The sequence below is a fragment of the Juglans microcarpa x Juglans regia genome, chromosome 2D (assembly GCF_004785595.1).
Source record: "Juglans microcarpa x Juglans regia isolate MS1-56 chromosome 2D, Jm3101_v1.0, whole genome shotgun sequence".
NCBI classification, from domain to species: Eukaryota; Viridiplantae; Streptophyta; class Magnoliopsida; order Fagales; family Juglandaceae; genus Juglans; species Juglans microcarpa x Juglans regia.
Genome location: NC_054596.1, coordinates 23,158,272 through 23,183,386, shown reverse-complemented (window position 1 = coordinate 23,183,386; position 25,115 = coordinate 23,158,272). Strand labels below are relative to the sequence as shown.

At 38.2% G+C, this 25,115-nt stretch overlaps 1 pseudogene; it reads left to right on the top strand.

Annotated features, from left to right (window-relative positions):
* The first annotated feature begins 11,388 nt into the window (after nt 1-11,388).
* On the top strand, nt 11,389-24,264 carry LOC121249380 (annotated as a pseudogene).
* The last annotated feature ends 851 nt before the right edge of the window (nt 24,265-25,115 follow it).

The window sequence follows — 25,115 nt, the reverse complement described above, 5'->3', positions numbered from 1 at the left end:
ACCACAACCTAAACCAGAATACATTTACTAAAGTGTTAATAACCCAAACAAGCATAACCCTAACTTTGCTAACAAAGCTCAAACAAGCACAAAACTAGCTTTATAAACAAACACCCATAACTCAAACTATAGATTCAGCACACACAAATCCATCACAACATTCAAAGAATTTCAATACTTCCCAAAAATTAACCCATCCTCTTTGTATTTGCTTAACCTTTATCACAAGCTCAAGCGGCGGCCTCTGGTTGCTGGGGTGATGCTTGGGTTGAAGTTGAGAGAGTGAAGGTGAGAATCTTACTCACACAACAGAGAAAAGGTTGAATCCATGGTCTCTGCCGGTATCGGTGGCTATCCATGATGGTTAGCATGACGGTGGCGCGACACGAACCTAAATGGGTGACGTGGGGACAAAGGTGACAGAACCAGATGGTGTGGCTGGCACTTTGATCAACGATGGAAAGACAGAGGAATGTGAGAGATAGATTAGGAAAAAAGATAGGGTTGAAAGGGAGGTAGAGATATGATAGAGAGAGATGGTCGTAGAGAGGTGTTGATCGAATAATGTGAGAGAGAGAGAGAGAATATGCTTACCAATACTGAGGATTTCAGGCGAGGGAGGCACCGACAATTTGAAATCGATGAGGATATGGGGCATGCAACATCAAATAAAATAGCATAGGAGGGAGACAAGAGAGAGAGACAAATGAGATGAGAGTAAAGAGAGAACCTATGGGTTACAGAGAGAGATAGAGCAATTATGGAGGTAAGGCACACTGTGGGTATGCCCCGTGGGGGGGGGGGGGGGGGACGAGACATGAGTAGTGGAGAAGAAAATGAAATTGATTGGGAAGGAGAGAAGAAAAGGGAAAGAAAAGAAAACTTTTGACTAGAAAAAAGCATATTTTCTTCGAGTGGGCACGATTTCTTTGCGAGCTTGGGCCTGGCTTATGCCTGGGTAATACATTAAAGGTTATGCATTTAAACGTTAACAATACACTGTCGTTTATTAGTTCAGTACGTTCAAACCTAAATCATTAAATGTGCAAACATATATCTTACATGTGAACATATATTTGTACCTACGAACAATGTTTATGTTTATTCGAATGCTACTAATTTATGCATGAATGTGCTGTTTTAAAATTATATTTATATCAGTTGTCTGATTTACATTTAAATGTTACTAGAGACATACGAACGTTACTGATATATAGTTCGAACGTAATGTATCACATTTGCACGATATACACTAATGTTCGAACGTATGTGTATTAGAATTTAAATTTGCAAATTTAAATATTAAGACTAGAACATAATATTAAACAGGAAAATGTAAACTAACAGATTGTTGGGAACTAATATACATAAATATGAAATATATTAATTGATATTCTTCATCATAGAAAGAGACAAAAAATGACATAAGATGATAAATACAAAAGTAAAAAATGGATCAGTGAAACTCAGTACGTGTTGTTTGAATAAGTATGAAATTCGTTCAACAACATGTTGACTTTTTTGTTAAGGATATCTAAACGATAGTCAATTGAGGACATATTGCCCTTTACTGATGTTCGAAGAGACCCAGTCTGTCGATTGATGTATGCAGTAATATTTAACACAATCGCAACGACCCAACCAGGGCGCGCATCACTTGTAGCTTAACTCATTGGCTTCCCACTAGTACTCTCACTGTGGGGATCAACACCAGCCTTAGCCTGGGTCGGTGGCACAAGATCTAGTGGAAGCCTAGCCTCACATTGAGCATGCCCCTTCGTCTGTCAAAGGCTGCGTCGATGTAAGGTCATGTCGAACGGGCTCATCTGCTGGGTCAACCACTCCTCAGCTTGGGGTTTTACTCATCACTACAGTAGCAACCGAGTAATGATCACCCCATATGGAAGGTTGTCGGTGGAGATGATGCTGGCCTCATAGCAGATCCTTAGAAACATCCACAATGGCAAATGAATAGGTTCTCCATGTGCCAAATGTAGAAGGAACTGTGCAGAGTCCGACTAAATGTGGCCTTATGTGCCACCGTATTTACGTTTGTTGCGACTATGAGTTGCAACATCCTGAAAAATGGTATTAGCATATACTACTAGAATGAGTTCTTCCCCTCGAATGGGATGCATCTATCAACAACGATGGATTAAAGTTTAAAATAGTCATCGTAACAACTGTTCTGTGGCCTAGAACACTATCGTTTTGTATATATAGACGTATTGCTGCAACAAAACTCATTGCAAGAAGTAAAACAATTTTTTAAAAAATATAATGCCCCAAACAAGTTTGGGTGTGTTTAAGCCGAGGGGAATTTTTTCATTCCCCATTTCAACAACAGAGAAACAAAGAGAGAAGGGGAGGGAGAGAGAGAGAGTGAGTGAAAGGGACTTTGAACTAAAGTCGAGGAGAGGAAGAGAGGTGTTTGGAGAGAGAAAGAGAGGAAGATTTCCGTGGGAGAGAGAGAGCCCTTTGGTATGTATTCTCGCGTTTTTCATCCTCATAGTTTTTACTACTAATATTTTGTAGTGTGTACTAATTTATTTGTGTTGATTTTTTAAGAGGCATCTTTTAGCTTTTTGAAGGAATTTATAGGGGGGGAAAAGTGTGCTTAGGTAAATTTCTTGCAACTTGATCATGATTTTTCTCAAATTTATTGTTGATTTGAGTTGGCTTGTATGGTTATTTAATTGTGAATTTGTTGCTTAATGTGTTGTTTAAGTGTGTTGGAAACATGTATAGGGTAGTTAGGAAAGGGTTGGGTGTTGTTTGATGTGAATGTGCTGCTTTTTGTGTTGATGCTGGTTTGTTAGAAACATGTATAGGGCTTAAAGAAGAAAGGATTTGAGTTTTCTTTGTATGGTGATTAAATTGCAAATGTGAAATTTAATGTGAATGTTTTGTTTATTGCGTTGATGATAGTTTGTTAGAAACATGGATATGGTTTTAAAAAAAAGACTTGTGATTTGTTTGTTTTATGATTATATTGTGAATGTCAAACTTATTGTGAATGTGTTGATTAAAAAACTTTATTGTGTTAGAGACAGGTGGTTTGTATTTATTTTAGGTTTTCTTTTATATAAATAATCATGATTAGGTTGAAGTTAAATTAGCAAAACCCCACACATATTAAATTTATTTCACATGTCTAATTTTGCAACTACGTGATCATCATCCACAATTAGTATCTTCTGAATTGCATGTATTGGCTTGTGGTCATTCAAATAGAGCATTTCGATACACAGGTTGCACAGCTCAAGGTTATAGGTTCCATACCACAGATCGTGAACATAGCCGGAAGACTAAAAACTGTGATGTATTGGTTAAAGGTCGTCATGCAACAAAAGATATTGACTACTATGGTGTCTTACATTATTCGACTGAAATATCTTGGTGGGAATGTGACATGTGTATTCAAATGTGATTGTGGGATCTAGGCAGTGGTAGGGTATTGATACATAGAGATAGTCACTTCAGGAGTGTCAACACTACATTTAAATGGTATGAAGATGATCCATTTGTATTGAGTTGCCAAGCGATTCAAGTGTATTACTTGGTTAATCCAATGAAAAAGTGAAGAGATAAGTTGGCGAGTCATACATAAGTTTTTTCCTCGGAATATTTATGATGCAAGATCGGTAGTGGAGAATCTTAGTGAAGATGAAGATGGCACTACGAGTATAGACGCCTACCAAGACAGTAGACAGGGTATTAATTTATTTGTTGACCTTGGTGCAGTCAAACTAATCTCGTTATGCATAGATGAAATTCCACCTGTATGCATCGGTATCAAGTGATTATCTGGTTGAAGATCTTGATGACGAAGAAGAAGAAGAAGAGGATAAGGATGAAGAAGAGAGCAAGAATATGATGATCATGATGATGATGAAGATCCCTAGATGAGGTGGATGTTGGGAATGATGTTATTGAACAAGATTTTGAAACAAGCATGGTCAATACGTTTGAGAATGAGGGAGAATAAATGTAGTAAATTCTTTATTGTAAGTAGATTGTGCTATAGATTTTCATAATTACTTATATGTTAATTCGTTAACAATTGTGAATGTGATTTGGAAGGATACCACTGAAAAGGAAATAAAGAAATGTGCCTCCATTCCAAGTCCGGAACCCGTTGAGGACTCACCAATTGAGGAGCCCACCCCTGATGATCTTGATACACCAGAGGCAGACTAGTCAACACCTAGCAGTAAGTATATTGTTGCTAAGAATTTATTATTGACATACTACTTAGGGAGAATTAAATGTTTTTAATACATTTAAATATCTTAGCTAATTCCAAACTACGTTGCGGGTGTGTCTTAACACGTGGCTTGTGGTTGGAAAAAATGAGAAGGCACGAGAAAATCAAGGTCAAAATTCCCCAATGATTGCACTGGAGCTATGGATGATAGTAACACGTGGCTTTCCTCCTATGTTGGGACACTAGTTAGAACTTATGCATCCTTTTACGTGCGATCTTAGCGAGATGTTCCAAATGAGGTTAAGGGTCACATTTGAAGTCGTGTGCTGGTGAGTTTATATATCTCAAGATTTTTGAGTAATTTTTTACTTTATTTATGAGGTGATGTTACTGTTTGCATGCACGGTATTTTAATTATTCACTTATTAGGATGAATTCAATCTAAATTTCGATCGTAAAGAGGATGTACGGACTGTGAATTAGTAGATAGCTACATTGTTTTGGTGTCACAAGGGTAGGTGTCATGAACACTTCAAGAGATTGAGACGTTGGACGTGGTAGTTCAGACACTTTTCAACAAATAAGCATAGACGATTGGAGGAAGTGTTGCGACCTTTTCTCAAGCCTAGATTATCAGGTAACTGCATTTTTTTCCTATAACCTATTTTAATTAACTCGTGGTTTTATAGGTTATATTTAACATTGTTAATTTCAACTACAACACTTAAGTTCTCTCAATGCATATAATAGGTAGTCTTTGACAATCCACCATCGCACAGGTTCAAGATCATTCCAACGTCTTGCAAAGAAAATGATAATTAGACATATCTTTTTATGGTATTCTTTGCTTAAGTGCTAGAATGATTTAATTTTGTTAATGCAGCTTAATTAGAAAAATGATAATCCTTAAAATTTCACCGTTCATGTGTATGCTATGACCCATATCGATGCCAACTGCGAGTGGATTGATCCCATAGCTAGATATAATTATGTAACTTCAATTCAGTTTTCAAAGCATTATGGCATTATAAATCACTTTTTCTACATTTTTTTTATTTATTATTTGTTTGTTACTTATTTTAGTTTTTGTAATTCATGTAGGAGAAAATGATTGAGTTGTAGTCTACCTCTAAGGAATCTTCCCCCTTAACATCGTCATATTTACCTAGGTCCTCGAGACCAAGTCTGGTTTGGTCAAAGGGCTTGGACGTTCTTTCAAGTGTTTCAGAAATGAATAATCTTATCAAAGATTTGGACGTTGTGCGACAAGAGATTGAGCAAATGAAGTTGAGACAACAGGAGTTGAAGGATCTCTTGTCTTGACAATCAAATTTAGAGTTCCTTTTGTAGGAGCATCAAAGAGACCAGTAGGACATAATATGCATTGAAGTTTAAGAACAGATACAATGTGAGATGTTGGACTAGATGAAACGTGTTATGTCACTGCAGTAGGATCGCGATGCTCAGGGAAAGAAGAATAAATGAACTTTAATCTATGTTTGAAAGAATTTTCATCTGGTAAATTTAATTTAATTTTGTACCCTCAATCTCAAACATTTTCAAACATTGCCCTTTATTTGTGTGTGATACAATTTTAATTAGTTTGATATTTAATTTTATCGATTTAGTAATTCTGATTGACTTTACGGTCAAATATAAACCTTACAGTTTCGAACGTGTTTTCACGCTCAAAACAACGTCCGAACATAAATAAGAATACATGCAACCGCAAACATTTGAATGTACAATATCACGTTTGAACATGTAAAGTTCTCGAATGGTAAAAGCATCCATGCACATCCAAACGTATATCCTTTCAAGTTTAGACTATTGATAAATTGACGTCCGAACTTAAAATACTGTATCATTCTAACGTCGCATTCCAAGCGTTCGAATGAAGGATATGTGCGAACATATTTACTAACCGTCTGAACGTCTACCTCTTCACATCTGAACTACTATAATCGAATGTTAGAAAAAGTAATGTTTGAATGTTAGTCAGCTGGGTTCACGTTCGAACATAATTTTTTGACAAAAATTGACTGTCACAAATGGCATCACGTTTGCATGAAAGAACGAACGACAGACTTTCAACTGTGACGATGAACTATCAACTGTGATGATGTACTATCAACTATCAGTTTAGTGCATAATATTGCATAATGCTATATACATGTTAGGAACATTGCATCTTATATGTCATGAACGGAAGCAAGTAACCTTATGTTGCATGTCCTAACGCTTCAGATATCCGTCCAATCCCAAGCGAAATCTGGGGGTGTTACAGCCGCCCTCTATCGTGAAAAAAGAAAAGAACATGCGCAAGGAACCAAGTTTATTTTAATATAGTTGCCTGTTAATGTCATGCCTTGGTATGCATTTCAACGAATTGGAAAATGCATATACATGTTACAAAACGTATGCATGATGAATAGGTTTTTCCATTCGAATTAATCACACTCGGTCATCGAAGGAAGATAGATCTCTAGTTGGAATTGAATATATTTTTTAAAGAGAAATATTTCATCGCTAAAGTTGTAAGTTGAATGAAAGAACAAATCCAGAGCGTACAGAATGAAGGATTGGTTGCAAAGAATGATGGGGATAGATGAATTGTATCAAAGCTTGTCACCATGAGCTTCATACTCCGAAAAGTATGAGTTTTCTACATGGGCATAGAATGTAACTCCTACTCAAAAGAAAGCTCATAACTAGCTTAAACGACATTTTGCGGCAAGTCGTTACAAAAAGTATGTTTTCTTGCTACAATAAGTTTTTTTCGTCAATTTTTTATCGACGCAGGTTGGTCGAAAATAACTCCTCTCACCAAGTTTATTTCAGCGGAATCAATTTTCTCTGTAATAGGAGGGTATTTGAAGCAAAAAAACTTTGTTGCGATAGGTTTAATTTTCACCACAATAGAATTTCATTTTGTTAGACTCTTTTGTGAGTAAAAGTCTAATTGCGGCAACAATTTGCAATGCTAAAACTTAATGGCAACAAATGTTTGTGTCATAACTACTTTTTTGCAGTGACCAAGTCCAGCTGCAATTAAGTATGTTATTTCCTACTTGGTATTACAGGTAACAAATAAATGCTTTCTTGCGGCAAAAATGATTATTTGCGGCGAACTAAGCAAAATTAGTTCGCTGCAAATAGTCCAAAAAAAGTGTAAAAAAAAAAAAGTTAATCTGATATGGTGTTGCGATAATAATCAAAACAAATAGAGCTATATAAGTGGAAAAACCATATGAGTTAAGAAAAGAATCTTCATGACAATCTCCTCAATTCAGTACCACGACAATTTAATAGTAATTATATAGAAAATTCATAATTGACGACTCAGTAGAAACTTACATCAACTTTACAAATGAAGAATTGAATCCTTTACTCATACATGGTACAACCACCCCTAGCACGGTCTTGAAACACAAACAAAACAAATTGAAGGAGTTTGAACCTTCCACATTCTTTCTCTTCCAAGGCATCTTCAACTTGTCTTTGTTCAAGCCATAAGTTGTTTCTTTTCCCTTCTGGCAAAAGAACCTGGAGAGTGTCAACTAATCAGCAACACCAAAAATTCTAATCGAGTTAGGCGTACAATGTTCACAAGAAAGTGCACTTGTAAGTGAATGGTCGATATCAAATCGCAGCGGAATGGTAAAGGTTAAGTGCTAGTTGTACTAGAGTTTAAACCTTAAATAAATTCATTTGATAAATACTCCAAATATCCATGTGTCACTTCCTCCAAATATAAAATATAGACTCAATTGTTTGTTCCCTAATTCCAAATAGCAAACTGAACATAGTTCGTCGCCAATCCAAAGGAACAACAAGCATCTATTATCAGAGATCTGCCTTCATGCCTATTGCTCGGATGGGACTGGTCCTTCTTCCTTGGATATCTCTCCTGGATCTACTTTTGCATCAAAGCTTACGATTTTGATAAAAGAAATCATAGGTAGGTTAGACAGTTATGACAAAACTGCTAATGAGAGACAATATTCGTGAAGAAGAAATACACAATTTCATGTAACAAAAAAGATGAACACATATATTAGTGTGTGGCGAGTAATCACCCATGTACTCATAAACATGGCAAGGAATCACCCTCTTCACAAGCACGTAAAATGCATCATATTCATCACATTAATGTTCATCACATAAACATTAGTCGCCTTAAAGGCCAACAAGGGAAGCTGCTGCACCGTTCGAAATCAGAGAATCACTCCCACCCTACCAATGTGCAAGTCGACTCTCTTGTCTCAAATAGGTCGACACTCACATGGAGATATACTTACTTATCTCTATATGAAAGTCACGTTTTTACTTAAGAAAGATGGCGCCTTTACAAGGATGCCATGCAAAAATATACATGTTGCACCGAGGAAATGTCTATCTTGCCAACCAACTCAAAGACATCACACATGATATGCCCTGGGTACTTTCATTCCCATTTATCAGGTGAGGCCAATAGGATACTGTTCCACCCCCATCATCATGGGGACTCTTTACCATATGAAGCTCATGGCAACGTACCACAAGAATGGTCCAAGGACTCTCTACCCTTCCATGATGATTGACACATGATAAGGTTACACACACTTGGATATCACGTAGAATTAATCTGAAAGCAGTTATATTCAAGTTCCCAAAAAACACAAAGTAAAAATAATCATAAACATAAACATAATGGTGAAAATATTTATTAATTCATGATTAGAAAGTATAAGGTTACAAAATATGCATATGTCACTTTCATACATTCTCACGATATTCACCCCACATTCCCCAGCACTATCTTAAAAGCAAATCTACCTCACTGCTTGGAATTACACGGCGGCGTTGTGCTGTTCCCCTCTTTGTCTCCTTTGAAGTCTCTTGCTTCGTCCAAAGAATTTGACTCCAAGGTTGCTCGGGTGGTTACAATCTCAAAAGTGAGGTTTTTTCCATTGTTCAATCCCTTTTAGTGAGCAGGGCCATTGGATATCCTTCTAGCATACTTCTAACTCTAGACATGATTGAAAAGTCATCCTCTAGCATCAATCCTCCTAGTGCAGGATGATAGAGACAGATCGGTAGGACATGGTTAGCATATCCTTATTGCCTGACTTACTTCCAGTCCTTAGTCTCTCATCGAGTAAGGGTGTCCTATGTGACGTTGGACCATACCTCGGGATTAGATGATATGATTTGCCAAGTCGTAACCTTTTCTACAGACCCACTTTGGATGTGGCTCTTCGGTTGGACTGTGGGATTCTGCATCCAACACTTCGACATTTTGAGCATTTCTATGTTGTTCTGTAAAACTCCCATATATGCCCTAGTCCTTCCCCGATTGTTGCTCGCCTTGGGCAAGTAACTCTCTTGGTGGTCTATTCCCTTGCCTTCCACTCAAACTCGATTGGTGGTCTATTCCCTTGCGCTAGTATGGTCCTCTCACTCCTAAGTTAATTAGAGAAGTAAATAATTATAGGAATAAATTTCAATAATATAAATTGATATGAACAAATTACCTAGTCAATCAAAAGAACACTAATGCTTTAGAGTGGAGTGGGGGTTCCTTAAAACTGTTATGTAGAAAATGGGATTTGGTGACAGATGGATCAAGTTGATAATGCTTTGCATGCAATCTATTTCTTTTGATATTTTAGTGACTCGGGTGCCTAAAGGTCCTGTAATTCCATCTCGAGGTTTAAGGCAAAGGGACCCATCTCCCCTTACCTTTTTTTATTGTGCACAAAAGGACTGATTTCCTTATTGCAGCACGTTGAGAGATCAAAACAGATTGAAGGGATACAGATTTGCAAAAAAGCTCCTAAGCTATCATCTCTTATTTGCATATGACAGTGTGTTGTTTTGCAGGGCAACTTTGCAATCTTGTTTGCATATCTAGTAGATCCTTGATATCTATGAAAGGGCATTAGGTCAAAAGGTGAACAAAGAGAAGACCACAATGGTGTTTAGTAAAAATAACCATAGCAGTCAACAAGAGAAAATAATGGCTTTTTGGGGGATCCAACATTGCCAATTATATGAAAATTACCTTGGACTTCCTCCTATGGTACGGAGAGGCAAAAGACAAGCTTTTTCAGATTTGAACAGAAAGTTTGGCAAAAATTAAATGGCTAGAAGGAAAAATTATTATCACAAGGAGGCAAAGAAATATTGATTAAGGCAGTAGCTTTGGCAATTCCAAATTATACAATGAGTTGCTTTAGAATACCAAGTACCCTTTGTAGAGAATTAGAAAACATGATAGCAAATTTCTGGTGGGGTCAAAAGAAGGAAGACAGGAAAATGAGATGGATCAGCTGGAAGAAAATGTGTAAAGCTAAGACACAAGGAGGTTTGAGTTTCAAAGACTTGCAGATTTTCAATCAATCCCTCCTTGCAAAATAGGCTTGGAGGATAATGATAGAAGAAACAACTTTGCTGCATCATATTTTCAAGGCAAAGTATTTTGCTACTTCAAGCTTTAGTGATTCAAGATTAGCGTCTCCCCCTTCATATGTTTGGAGAGGAATAAGGGAAACAAAGAATATATTGCTAAAAGGATGCAAATGAAGGGTTAGGGATGGTAAGTCTATTAATGTTTGGACTGATTATGGGCTACTTGGACATAAACTGATACAGAATTTTGCTTATCTCCATGAACATGATTCTTTAGTTGTAGTAGACCTTATTGATGAAGAAACACAGTGGTGGAATGTGGGAAAAGTCAGAACATTATTACCCCTCGAGAAGCAGAAGATGTTTTCAAAGTTTTGTTAGGTACTGAGAGTAGGTCTGACTGCATTATTTGGGAACAAGAAAAGTCTGGAATCTTCAAGGTAAAGAGTGCATATGATCTCTTTCAAAAGCTTTCTAAGCAAGATGGTGAAAGCTCAAATGCAGTAGACCTGAGGCATCTTTGGAAGAAACTTTGGCAGATGAAGGTGCCTAATAGAATTAAAATCTTTGCATGGAAGGCATGTAAAAATGGACTGCCTACTTGAAGGAATCTGAAAGCTCGACATATAGTGCAGGAAGCTCCTTGTGAATGGTGTACAAAGGGGGATGAGGATGTGGCACATGCATTATGTTGTTGCCCTTCTGTAAGCCAGTCGTGGAAGCATTGTTTTCCTTATTTAATTACAAATGAGGTTCAATTAGATGTCATACAGCTTGTTCTTAAGGTGATGAATCAAGGAAAATTTGAAGATTTTGATAAGTACTTTCTCATTGCTTGGAGCATGTGGCATAGAAGGAACCAGAAGGTTTTTGAAAACAAAATCTTAACAACAGATCAAGTTATTGAGCATGCACTGACTTTGGCCATAGATTACAAAGAAGCAAGATCTCAGAAACAAAGCAGGAAGCTTCCCAGTTGTTGTTGGCAGGCCCCTCCTCAAAATGCTTTGAAGTTAAATGTAGATGAGGCTGTTTTTGACACTCTAAACAGAGCAGGCATGGGTCTTATTTTAAGAAATACTTCTTGTGAAGTGATCATGGCTGCTAATATGAAGGAAAATGGAGTTAATGACCCAATGGAAATTGAGCTCCTTGCTATATTGAAAGGATTACAAATTTGTATCCCCATGGGTATTTATGAGCTTATCATTGAAAGTGATTCTTTACTCATAATAAATGAATTGATAGCACCAGGTGAGTCAAGATCTTTATGGGGGGGGGGGGGGGGGGGGGGAACCTTATTTTTGAGGTGAAGAATATGATGAAAATGCTCCTGAAATGTTCTATCCAACATAAGGGATAGATGGCTAATGAAGCAGCACACACTTTGGCAAAGTATGCTATACATCTTGATGATCTAGTAATTTGGTGGAGTTCTTTCCCATAATGTATTTCTCAAATTATTCGGTCTGAATCTTTGATGTAATTGTGGTTGTTCATGAATAACAATTTTAACTTTCATAAAAAAAAAAAAAAAAAAAAAAAAAGAGACAGGCCTTCGTACCTATTCTTCAGGTTGGACCAATCTTTCTTCCTTTAGATAATTTTCCTAGGCTATATCTACATCAAAGTCAGCGGTTTCAAAGAACGGAACTGCATGTCCGCCTACAACTGTGAGAGATAAATATGTATGTGCAATATCATGTAAATGAGTGAGAACACACATAGTTTAAGCATGGTGAGGACTCACCCTCTAAGTTAAACGCATGTATTCATAAGCATGATGAGTAACCACCCTCTAAGAAAAACATATATATTCACCGCATGTATTCATAAGCATGATGAGTCACCACCCTTTATAAAAAACATATATATTCACAACATGACGATGAATCACCCTCTAAGAAAAACATATACATTTTCATTGCATGGTGATGAATCACCCACTAGGCAAAACATGCATTTCCATAAGAATCACTCCACTTGTTCGACATACAGAATCTCATTACTCGGTCAACATGTGGAACACCTCCACTAAAACAACATCAAGGACACTCCACCTGACCAATACAAGGACTTTCTCTACCCATTATATAAAGTGAAGATTATATAGAAACGTCCCACCCCCATCATCATGAGGAATCCCTCTACCAATAAGAAACTCGTGCCAACATGCCCTTAGGAATGACAGATGGAATCATGAGTACATATCACAGTGAAAGCATATCATTTTAAAATATAATCATTAAAGTATTCCATAAATATAATGAGCAAAGTATGCTCTTTCATGAGAGAACAAAATGAGAATCAGAATATGCAACTCCTGAACATACTCACAAACATTTACCCCACATTGCTTGAAAGATCATAAGAGTAAACCTAACTGTAATGTATTCTAATACTAAAGTTGTGTTGAAATGGCAATCCTTGTGTTGATGAAGACTTTGAGCTCTCGGCTTTCTCGAAATCCTTGAGTAGAAAAGAAGGAAAAGAGTGTTGAAGTCCTTTAAAATCTCTGAAGTGAGATATTGTCTGTTGTCTTTTATACGGCACGACTACTAATTGCAGTCTTGATGAAATTTGATGTTTCCCCTGACCTCTATCTTGCTTGGATGGGAGACATTCGATCTCAACCATCCATTTATCCTTCGGACTTGAAGAATAGTAGAGACTGAGTGACTAATAAGACAAGGCGCATACGTTATGAGGTGTTATAGTATAGTTCAGAGTGTCGATCCATAGCAAGTCGGAAGAAAGACAACAAGATGCAAGCTTAAAAGAAAAGATCAAATTATAATATGACAAGAATCTGAAAATTCTACCTACAGCATGCAATTAAAATGAGATTAGGGCATTGATAAGAAGACAAGTAAAGCTTTGGGCTTCTATCAACCGGATCCAATACTATGACTTTTTCAATCCAAATGATATACATAATTATGAATTATAGCACAAAATTTCTAATTGGAAGATATGACATTATATTCATCTACTTTCTCAAATTTAATTCTAGAATCTATTCTACCTTTACAAACCATGGTTTTCATATACAAAAATGAATATCAGATCTAAAGACAACCCTATGTTCATAAACAATAGTGCAGCAGAAGATCACATCAATGGTATGAAAGGCTTGTTTAAGTCACGATCATATATTCATAATCCTATAGCTCAACAAAATCAAACCATAGCAATATTTAATATAATTGTCTCAAACATATAATATCCAAAACAAATGGAGAATTGAATCCTAGAATCTTAAACAATAAAGCTTAACATATGAATTGAAATAAAGTCAAAGTATTTTCACCAAATCAATTTCCACAATAGGCTTTACCCAAGATTTAGTTCTTCATAGAAGAACGAAATAATAAAAATAGAATTTTTCTCTTCTCTAGAACTGTGCCTCCTCCTCTCCCAAAAAATTTCCAATTTCGTGCTAATTAAATGTTTATATAGGGTAGGAAAGAAACCCTAATGTCTTTCATATTTCCGTATACAAAATCGTCTAAATTTTAGGACTCATCTTGGCAGCCATGTATGTGCTTCAAGAGTTCGAATTTAGAAATTCTTATTAGAAATAACTTTGTATCCCTTTAAGATATCTTTCCAATGCATCAAGAATTGCATAAATCCAATATTTGAGCATAAAGTTATGAGCAAAATACTAAAGTATGTACAGGTTGTCTTCTAGCGAATTTCAGACTGACTTTTTCTCTTGATCTGAATTACTCTCAAACCCCATCATTTTTCTTATTTAAGAGTCCTACACTCGTTGAAAGTTCTTAGGTTGTTCCAATGTCTTGCCTACTTGAAAGTCTTTTGAATTTGACTAGGTTTGGACTTGCTCTTTTATAAACTCTGAAATTAAACATAAAAAAACTGCTCAGGAGTATCCCAAAGTAAATAGAAACTCAATTCAAGAATACACTTTAATTCCTATGATTTCTATTCACATTTTAGCATTTTAGTCCAATAATAGGGTATTTAGAGTGCACTTTCGTACACTCATCACACCCCGCCCAACTTGCTTATTGCTAGTCTCTAGTAATTTTCATGCCAAAACAACGAAGGATACCAAAGAAAATCACACACAATGGCCACCAAGTCACACTTTTCATATTCATATATCAAAGCAATTTTAGGAATCTAATAACCCTATCTCAAGCAATCCACCTATAGCAATCCACAGAGTGTGTGTGTGTGTGTTCCGAACTATATCCATCTAACCAGAAGCCCTGACACAGCAACATCAAGAACATCTCAAGCGAAAGGTTCAACTCCAAAACTCACGGGTATAAAAGTGTTTCGTGTGAGGATTCTCTCTATGGAGTTGACAATGGGTGTACACACACTCTCATGGGGAATTAGAAAATTATGTACAAGCAACAAGCAAACATTGATCTTATGATATGAACGCTAACAAATGAGACTTTCACCACTCTTTCCAAAAGCTTACTTAGGATCAGAGCAGTCAACACAAAAGGTTGTAATGTGGCTTGGGTTCGGGGCTATATAAAAAAAAAAGTATAAAAAGGATTCAAAAACTTCCAAGTACATACAAGAGGAATCTTATTAAATATCTCAATAGACCACACTTCTCACTTGATGTACTCTCCAACTTTTCAAATCATCGAATAATAATGCTTTTCCTTCTTCTTCCTCGTCTCTCTCTTTTTTTTTTCTTTATTCATAATAATTTGATGAAGAAACACACGCCACTTTGGTATTCTTGCATTTCTACCCAACCTTGACTTTTTTTTTTAAATTGAAAAACTCAACACAAAAGAAAGAAAATGCAAATTCCACACCTAATATACACTTGGAAGTAAAAAGGGTAGAAAAATCAGTGTATAGGCCATACTCCAATGTAGAGAGGCATGGATGATGTGGACTTATTAAAAGAAAAAGCTACATGTGTTTATTGGCTCAAAGTTGGCTACTAGAGGTCTATGATGGAAATGGTTAGCTTGAAAGGCTCGAACGTTGATCCTAAGTTGGCCTTCGTCATATCCCAAGTATATCCACCATCTTACCACAAACCACGTAATGATATTCTCAAAAGAAGTGCCCAATTCAATAGATCAATAAACGCTTATCATAATTTACTGTATTTGTAGGCTCTCAATGTAACGCCCGTGCATGTGGTGTGACTTTTTATAAAATAATTTTAGAAAGGACGACGAGAATAATTGTTCGATTTAAAACTTTTTACTTGCATACCCAGGGTGCAAGACTCTACATTTATAAAATAAAATGTGCTTTTAGAATAAAAGAGGTTTATAGCGGAAAACATTAATATTACAATGAAAAGGTCTCTCATACAATTAAAACTCATGCGTAGATTTCCGTGCTCTTCCCCATGGGCCGTGTCCGTCCTGAACATTCAGTTCTTGTGGGGGGAGGGACATGCATAAAAACAATAATGAGTCGATGACTCGTAAGCATTAATTCATACAGTTAAAATATAACAACATAGGTTTTCATTCATGCATTCATCATTCATACATACTATACGTACATGTATACGTGTGTTCGTTTGAAAATATCACTGGACGAGATTTTCTTTTAAAAGGGGTTTACTTTTCGTAAAATGTGTCCCCCCATCAGTGCTTTCATTTCTTCAAGAGTTCGTGCATTCATGCGTTCATACATTCATACTTTCTTCTTATCACTTTCATAGGCCAGTACACACTATTACACCCCGTGTATTGGGGTTAGCGATCTTCCTTTGAACCTAGACTCCTCCCATGGCCATGGGTTGGGAATCCCTTTTCAGTTAGGGGGCAGCACTAGGTGCACTTCCAGTACTACTTATCCGGCATTGCAATCTGCCCATTATTGGTACCCTTTTCATTTATTCATGTGGCCGTTACATATATTCATATATTAAACATTCATTTCATTTTAGTCCTTTCTTACAGTTTAGTCCTTTCATTTAACAGTTCAGTTCATGGAAAAACATCGTTTAAAACATGGGCTTAAACTTACATTTCATTTCATCTCTATCTTTCATTTAACAGTTCATTCATGGAAAACATCATTTAAAAACATGGGCTTAAACGTCGTCTTTCATGGCATTCATAAGCATCACCTCATGGCATTCATAAAAGCATCGGTTTGTAGGATCCATAAAAGCATAAGTTTTAATGTCTTTCTTTACTTTTCATTCATTCATTCATGTCAGCTTTAAAGAGCTGGAGCTTTCATTCTTTTCTTTTCTTTCATTTAATAGTCCTTTCATGAGAAAACATTATTTTTCATGAGAAAACATCGTTTGAGGCATAAGCCCGAAAATCGTCTTTCATGCATTTTCATCAGTTCATGAATTTTCTTAGAAAATACATACAATAGATATAGCGTATAGTCATCCATTCACAAGCGTACAACTATTACTTTGGGTGCGTAAATAGAGGGCTGCCAAGGAGGAGCCGTACATACTTATACCTTTGAACACTTACATGCTTTCGTAAAAACATCATTTTTGTAAGGCATCGTGAGGAAAAGCGTTTCGTTTTCATTTCATTATATTTTAGAAAACTCTAGAAGAGTATGAATGTAACACTTACCTGGACTCTATGCTACTTTCATATCATGCAGTCCATTCATGTGCGTGTCAGATGGCAACCTACATGCATACACATAACCTTGACGTCATTCTCTATCTAATGCATAAGCAACTTAAACTAGAAATAGAGCTACACATCACTTGGAACACTATCCTTCTATCCTGTGCTCTTACGTGTCCTTTACTATGCTAAACCCTTTGGGGACTACTTACGCTCACCACATCTTCCAACTCAAGGTCTTGTCTCGAGTGCTCATCCATTAAAGTGAACCCATGATTCACCTTAGGATTAAGACACTAAGGCCTTTGTTTTACTCTTCTTACTAACCACATTGCGACGCATGATTCCGACCGATGGAATCACGCATCACAATCCTAGACAATACACCCGTAACTGCCTTTGTGCATCTTAGCTCACACTAATCCTCATTCGTATCCATACAAGCCACACGGATCTAAGCCAACTCTGAGGCTTAAGCACTGTGTAACTCTGTCTAGGACAGATTACCCATTATATATGGTGAATCCGTCCAGCACATATTACGTACCTTATCCCCTTATCACCTGAGACCAACACATAACATGTTGATCACCTGCTCGCAGGGACAAGGGCCATACTCCGATACCAACCTTCTCTTAACCCGGCTAGCATGACTCTTCATGCTACCCGTCCCTTTTGACAGTTCATTCCAACACTTAGCACGACAAGACTCCGTTCACAATCACATCTTATGTCACGTCATATAGCACGGGACTACTCCCAAGCTACACTGTAACCTTGTCACATCACCTGACATCCCACTATGCCATTCTTACGCTAACTCTTAACTCATCACGAGTACGGTTCCTCACGTACTCCTATCACATCGTGACATCTCGTCATGTTCCTGCTACACGATTTCTACACTAACTTCTCACCCATCACAAGCACGACTATCTGTAACCACGTCATTTCGTGATGTTGCCTAGTCATGCTTCCGTTGCACTACTCTGATACTTGTTTTGCTACTTCACACATACTCCCAGTCATAAGTCAATTACAGTTCACCTCAGACTATAGGCCACATCACAGCTACTTCGGGACACTGTTCTACAGTTCCCGACACTACTCATCACGTTCCACGCCCATCAATCACACAACCATCCTTATCTCTGTGACACCCCACACGGAGTGTCGCTGGCTCTTGGAGTACACTCCACGTATACTCCCTTCTCACACGCTGCGACCCATCACCATTACGGCATACGTGCCACATGGTAAATTGCTCCACTACATGGAGTACACTCCTCGTGTACTCCCTTCACACACATTACGTCACATCACCACTATGCCATACCTGCCGTATGGTGTATCGCCCCATCATATGGAGTCCACTCCACGTATACTCCATTTTCATACACTATGACACATCACCACTATGGCGTACACGCCATATGGTGCATCACTCCACCACATGGAGTCCCTTCATACACACTACGCTACATCACCATTATGGCATACCCGCCATATGGTGCATCGCCCCATCACATGGAGTACACTCCACGTATACTCCCTTTTCATACGCTATACCACATCACCACTATGGCGTACATGCCATATGGTGCATCACTGCACCACATGATGTACACTCTACGTGTACTCCCTTCATACACGCTACACCACATAGAGTACACTTAGCGTGTACTCTTCCTATTCCACACAACGTCATGCCACCATTACAGCACATACTTCACAACACTACATAACACAACCCACAACACTGCACCACACTTCACTACACAGAATGCCCAACACTTCACCAAACAGCACATCATAACATAGCGAACTCCACAATTACCAATAGCACAGTCCAAAACCTAATCAACTAATCAACATCTAACATAAATAATGAAGGATAGAGGGTTATACTATCGATGGGATAACCCGTACGTTGCTCGCTGATCGTCACGGCCGATGATGTTAGAAGGGTTGTACGTGGCTGCTAACCCACGTACAATGATTGTTTGGGCATTTGGATAGCTAAGTGTGGTCTTGGAAGGACACAAGGTGGCCTTGTGATGGTGGCAAGGAGCATAACACGGCTGATCTAGCCGTGTACAGTGGTTGTCCATCACGTGCAGTGGCTACCCACCACATAAAGTAGTGGTTCGGGCTTAGGGTTAGACCAAGGAAGGTTTCTGGTGGAGCCGTGGAGGCTCGATGGTGGTGGCACGGTGGTCCAAGGTGATGGAGAGAGGAATGGTCGTGTGAGAGGGAGAGATGCCGTCAGATAGTGAGAGAGCATAGGTGGCAGATCGGGCCCATGGGTGGTTAGGGTAGGTCAATGGTCGCTTGAGGAGGCTCATAACGGTGGCTGAGCACCGTGGGTGGCGGTGTAAGGCGGTGGACGGGAGAAGCCCATGCATGAGGGAGGGAGGCTATGGGCCTTGGGTCAGATGGAGGAGGAAGGGGGAGACTAGGAGGAGCTTGCGGTGGTGTCTGATGGCCAAGGGGGCCGAGCATGGTGGCGCTAGGGACGTGCACAGTCAACCCGTGCATGGGTAAGGTTGTGTACGTGTAGGTGGAGAAGGTGGTTGCATGGAGGGGCCCGAGCTCGTTGGAGGGTGATGGCCGGTGGGAGGAGGGGCTACCATGGAGGTGGTGGCGCCAGAGGACGGCGCACGGTAGCGCAGCAACGTGAAGCCCATTTGGGCTGTGCACTGCCGAGGGAAAGGAAGAGAGACCGTGAGAGAGGGAGACCGGTGTGGGGAGGCTCGCTGGAGTGAGGTGGTGTCAGTGGTGGTGGAGGTGAGACCTACCAGCGCACGGCGGCACCGGGCTGGGTAGAGGAAGAATCGGCTTGGAGAGGATTAGCGTACCGCGTAAGTGTGAGCTGAGGGAGGAGAGAGAGAGAGAGCTGGGGGAGAAGTGAGGGAGAAGGAAGAGGGGTCTGGGTATTTAACCCAGTCCCTTCGTCTTGGGATCTTCAAAAAGATCTAACGGTGGGGGATTAAAATACTGATTTAAAAATGCGTAAACATTAACTTAATTAAAAGCACTTAAAGGAATTAAGGTAGAATATTATTTAAATAAAACTTTAGTTTATAGAATAATATTCATTCATCATTAATAAATGATGAAGTCTTATTTAATATCTTTAAAAGAATAAAACATTTAATTTAATTAGAGTTTTAAACATAAGTTAAATCCCATAATATTTTAAATAACTGAAATCATTTTAATAATAATCTTAAAATGATTTCCGACAATTATAATATTTTTGGAGCTCTTGTCCTATTTAAAATCAAACTTAGTTCAATAACACTAGAAATACTCCTTATAAATATTTTCAATACATTTAAAACACTGGGCGTGCCTTAGAAGTCACGTAATATCTTTTGAAACACGTCATCGAGGTTCAGCCCTCATGATGAGGCTCGCAACAGTTAGGGGGAAAGGACATACTATTGCATAATCTCATCCTTGGAATTTGCGAAAGTCAGAAAGAAGAAACCTTACGTCAAAAAGAAAGAACGTACGTCAGAAGGAAGGAGAGGAGTGTTACACTCAATCCTCTCCAAGACTCACTTGAATACTTAAGCAAAAAAGTTCTCTAGCTACATGTGTCAAACCACCATCTTACTATAAAGCTTGGATGAATGCATTATGGGTTTTGTGAATACTTTAGTAAAAAATGATTATGGTGGCTTTGATGAATTCACGAAGATGGCTATGAATGAGAATGAGTACACATGTGAAAATGATGTACGTGTGATGCAAATTAAAAAAACTTTGACACATGAAAATATGCCACAGAGTTCCAATAAGGATTTTAAATATTGAATTTGCACCACCACCCCCCAACTTAAATGAAACATTGTCCTCAATGTTCAAATTTGAATGGGGAGTAACTAAAAATGGTAGAATACACCTGATGAGTGACGTGTGTATCTCGCTAAGCACCAAAGATGGTAACCTGAAATGACAAAATGAAACTAAACTGCAAACAAAAACAAACAAAATAACAACAAACAAAAAGGAAAAGAAGGAAAATAAGAGAAAACAAAAATAAAACAAAACAAATAAAAAAAACAAATAAAAAAAAACATATTTGCGTGGTGTGGTCAAGGTTGATAGACCGGATCAACAAGTGGAATGTCTTCCACTTTCGAAACTTGCTTATCAATTAATACTTGAAGACGTTGACCATTTACTTTAAAGATCTGCTTATGATCCTCTATTTCTACCGCCCCATTGGAAAAAATATTCTTCACTACAAAAGGATTGGTCCACCTAGACCGAAGTTTTCCTTGGTGCTTTTGGTGTCTAGAATCATATAAGAACACTCGATCATTAGGCTTAAATATTTTTCTCAAAATATTTTTATCTCGAAACGTTTTTATTTTAGCCTTATAGATTCTAGAGTTCTCATAAGCATTATTTCTCAACTCCTCTAACTCATTCAACTAAAATTTTCTAAGCTTACCTGCTTCTCCCATAGCAAAATTGAAATGCTTGATGGCCCAATAAGCTTGATGCTCAAACTCCACAGGTAAGTGGCAAGGCTTTCCAAAAACAAGCCTATAAGGTGGCATGCCTAAGGGAGTTTTGAAAGATGTACGGTAGGCCAAAAGCGCATCAACTAGTCTCAAAGACCAATCTTTGCGATCCGAGTTGACCATTTTTTCTAAAATTTGCTTAATTTCGCTATTTTCAAGTTCTACCTGTCCACTTGTCTGGGAGTGGTAGGTAGTAGAGATCTTATGTACCACCCCATATTTTTTCATCAAAGCCTCAAAAGAACAATTACAAAAATGTGTACCCCAGTCACTAATGATAGCACGTGGTGTACCAAATCGAGATAACACATTCTCTTTGAGAAATTTAATTATCATCCTATTATCATTGCTCTTGCAAGCTGCTGCCTCTACCCATTTTGACACATAATCTACTACCACAATAATATATTGATATCCAAAAGAAGGAAGAAATGGTCCCATAAAATCAATACCCCAATAATAAAAAATTTCAATTACTAAAATTGGGTTTAAGGGCATCATATTACGACGGGACATAACTCCTAATTTTTGACACTTTTCACATGAGCGACAATAAATGTTTATATCCTTAAACAAGGTGGGCCAATAAAATCCACACTATAGAATTTTTGCAACAGTTTTCTTCATTGAAAAGTGGCCCCCACAAGATTGGGAGTGAAAAAATTTCAAGACGCTAGCAATCTCCTCATCAGGGATGCAACGCCTTAAAATTTGGTTAGAGCAGTATTTGAAAAGAAAATGGTCATTCCAGTAGAAATTATGTACCTCAGTCATGAACTTCCTCTTGTCCTGAGCGCTCCAATCCATCGGTATCTCACCTACATCCAAATAATTCACAATATGAGCAAACAATGGTAGAGAAGTAATAGAAAGTAAATGCTCATCGGAAAAATTATCCCTAATTAGCAGGTGGTCAGAGGTGTCCTCAAATGTGAGCCTTGAGATATGGTTAGCCACTACGTTATCCGCTCCTTTCTTGTCTTTGATGGTGATGTCAAATTCCTGCAAAAGTAAAATCCACCGTATTAGTTGTGCCTTAACATCTTTCTTTGTAAGAAGGTACTTAAGGGCTACATGATCTGTGAAAATAATAATAGGAGAACCAATCAAGCAAGCATGAAACTTATCCAAAGCAAACACTATAGCTAGCAACTCTTTTTCAGTGGTGGAATAATTTATCTGAGTACTATTTAGAGTTCTACTAGCATAGTAAATGATAAAAGGTTTCCCCTCCCTTCGCTGTCCAATTTACTGTCCTAGGTGTAGGCAACTTAGAGATTAATTCAATCTTAGATTGATCAACTTCTATCCCCCTAGAAGAAAAAATATACCCTAAGACAATACCTGAAGGTACCATAAAGTGGCATTTCTCCAAATTCAAAACCAATTCCTTCTCCTCACAACGAGTCAACACTCTCTCTAAATTCAATAAGCATGTATCAAAAGAAGATCTAAAAATAGTCAAGTCATCCATACAATTTTCAACCATGTCACTAAAAATGCTCATCATGTAACGTTGAAAGGTAGCAGGTGCATTATACAATTCAAATGGCATTCTACGAAAAGCATAAGTACCAAAAGGACAAGTGAAAGTGGTTTTATCCTAGACTTCTAATGCAATTTCAATTTGTTAATAACCAGAAGAGAGAAACTTGGGGCCGGATGGGTTTAAAAAAGATTTTCACACCAGTCAATCATAATGTGCCATGTAGGCATTCTAGGAAAAAAAATGTTGGAGCCGAATCCACCCAATCCCCTTCTTTTCCACCGAATCTCTCTCCCTCCCCTGCCTCAGTTCATCTGCACTTGCAACTAAGCCTCATTTATGGAAAAAAAAACCCTCTTTCTCTCCATCTCCCTCTCCCCCAATTCTGCTCCCACCACGACAAACAAAACAAAAAGAAAAGAGGGACGACGCCCATCATGACTCAGGGCAGTCATATTGGAAGCAAGTTAATATTGCCAACAAAGGTTTTCTAAGGGGCTAGAAATAGCTTCCAAGGAACATCAAGAGACGAAAGGTAACTTCTGAACCTTTCCCTCTTCAGCAAGCTCTAGGTCCCTATGTTGAGGTCGGCCGGTTTGGAGTGGACGGAGAAATCGACCTTCTGAAGCATGACAAGCAAGTATTAATAATGGAACTAGTGAAGCTTAGGCAGCAGCAATAAAATACTAGAGCTTGCCTTCAAGTAATGGAACAAAGGTTACAGGGGACAGAAATGAAGCAACAACAAATGATGTCCTCTTTAGCTAGAGCAATGCAAAACCCAATCTCTATCCTGCAATTAGTCCAACAGAAAAGGAGGAGGCCAATCGATCAAGGACCTACTTGGGCAAGAGTGGCCGCCAATGAAGGCAGAGTGGTTGTGAAAGATCAAAACCCATTAAACTTAAGCCACTTGAATTGGGAGAATATGGGTTTGAAGTATCGGAGCTTGAAGCACTTACATTGGAAATGCAAGGTCTTGGTAAGGCGAGAAAGGAGCAAAAGGATGGGAAGGAGGAGCTAGAACCACTAGATATTGGGGATAAAGAACTTGATGAGGGCAAGAACTGATGAGAGATCTAAATCAATCCATTTCTGAAATGAAACTGATCTAGATAGATGGGAGTTTGCCAACAAAGGTTTCCTGAGGGGACAAAAATAGCTTCTAAGGAACATCAAGACACGAAAGGCAACTTCTCAACCTTTCCCTCTTTAGCAAGCTCTGGGTCCCTGTGTTGAGATCGGCCAATTTCAAGTAGATGGAGAAATCTTAGAAATGAGGGTTGCTTGCAGATGAACCGAGGCAGGGGATGGAATCTCGGGAGGGAGAAGGAAAAGAGCCTGATTGGGTGGGCATGGCTCTAGCACTTTTTTTCTTGGAGAGGCTACATGTCATACTATGATTGACTGGTGTGAAAACCTCTTTTAAACTCATCCAGTCCCAAGTTTTTATCTAACCAGAATAACTATCCAAGAAATAATAGAAAGGATGACCAGCCACACGCTCAAGAATTTGATCAATAAAAGGGGAGAGGAAAATGGTATTTCTGGGTGGCAGCATTCAATTTTCTGTAATCAAAGCACATTCGCCACCCACTCACAAGTTTTGTAGGTACTAACTCTCCCAGGTCATTCTTCACCACAGTAACACCTGACTTTTTAGGAACAACCAGTGTAGGACTTACCCATTTACTATCAGTAATAGGATATATGATTCCTGCGTCTAATAGTTTCAACACTTCATTCTTCACCACTTCTTTCATAGTGAGATTAAGCCTACGCTAGGGGTCTCTACGAGGGCTAGTTCCTTCCTTCAAATTAATTTTATGAGAACAGACTAAGGGACTAACACCTTTTATATTAGCAATGCTCCAACCTAAGGCTGGACCAAGGAAAACATGCTTTAAACCCTTAGGGAGAGG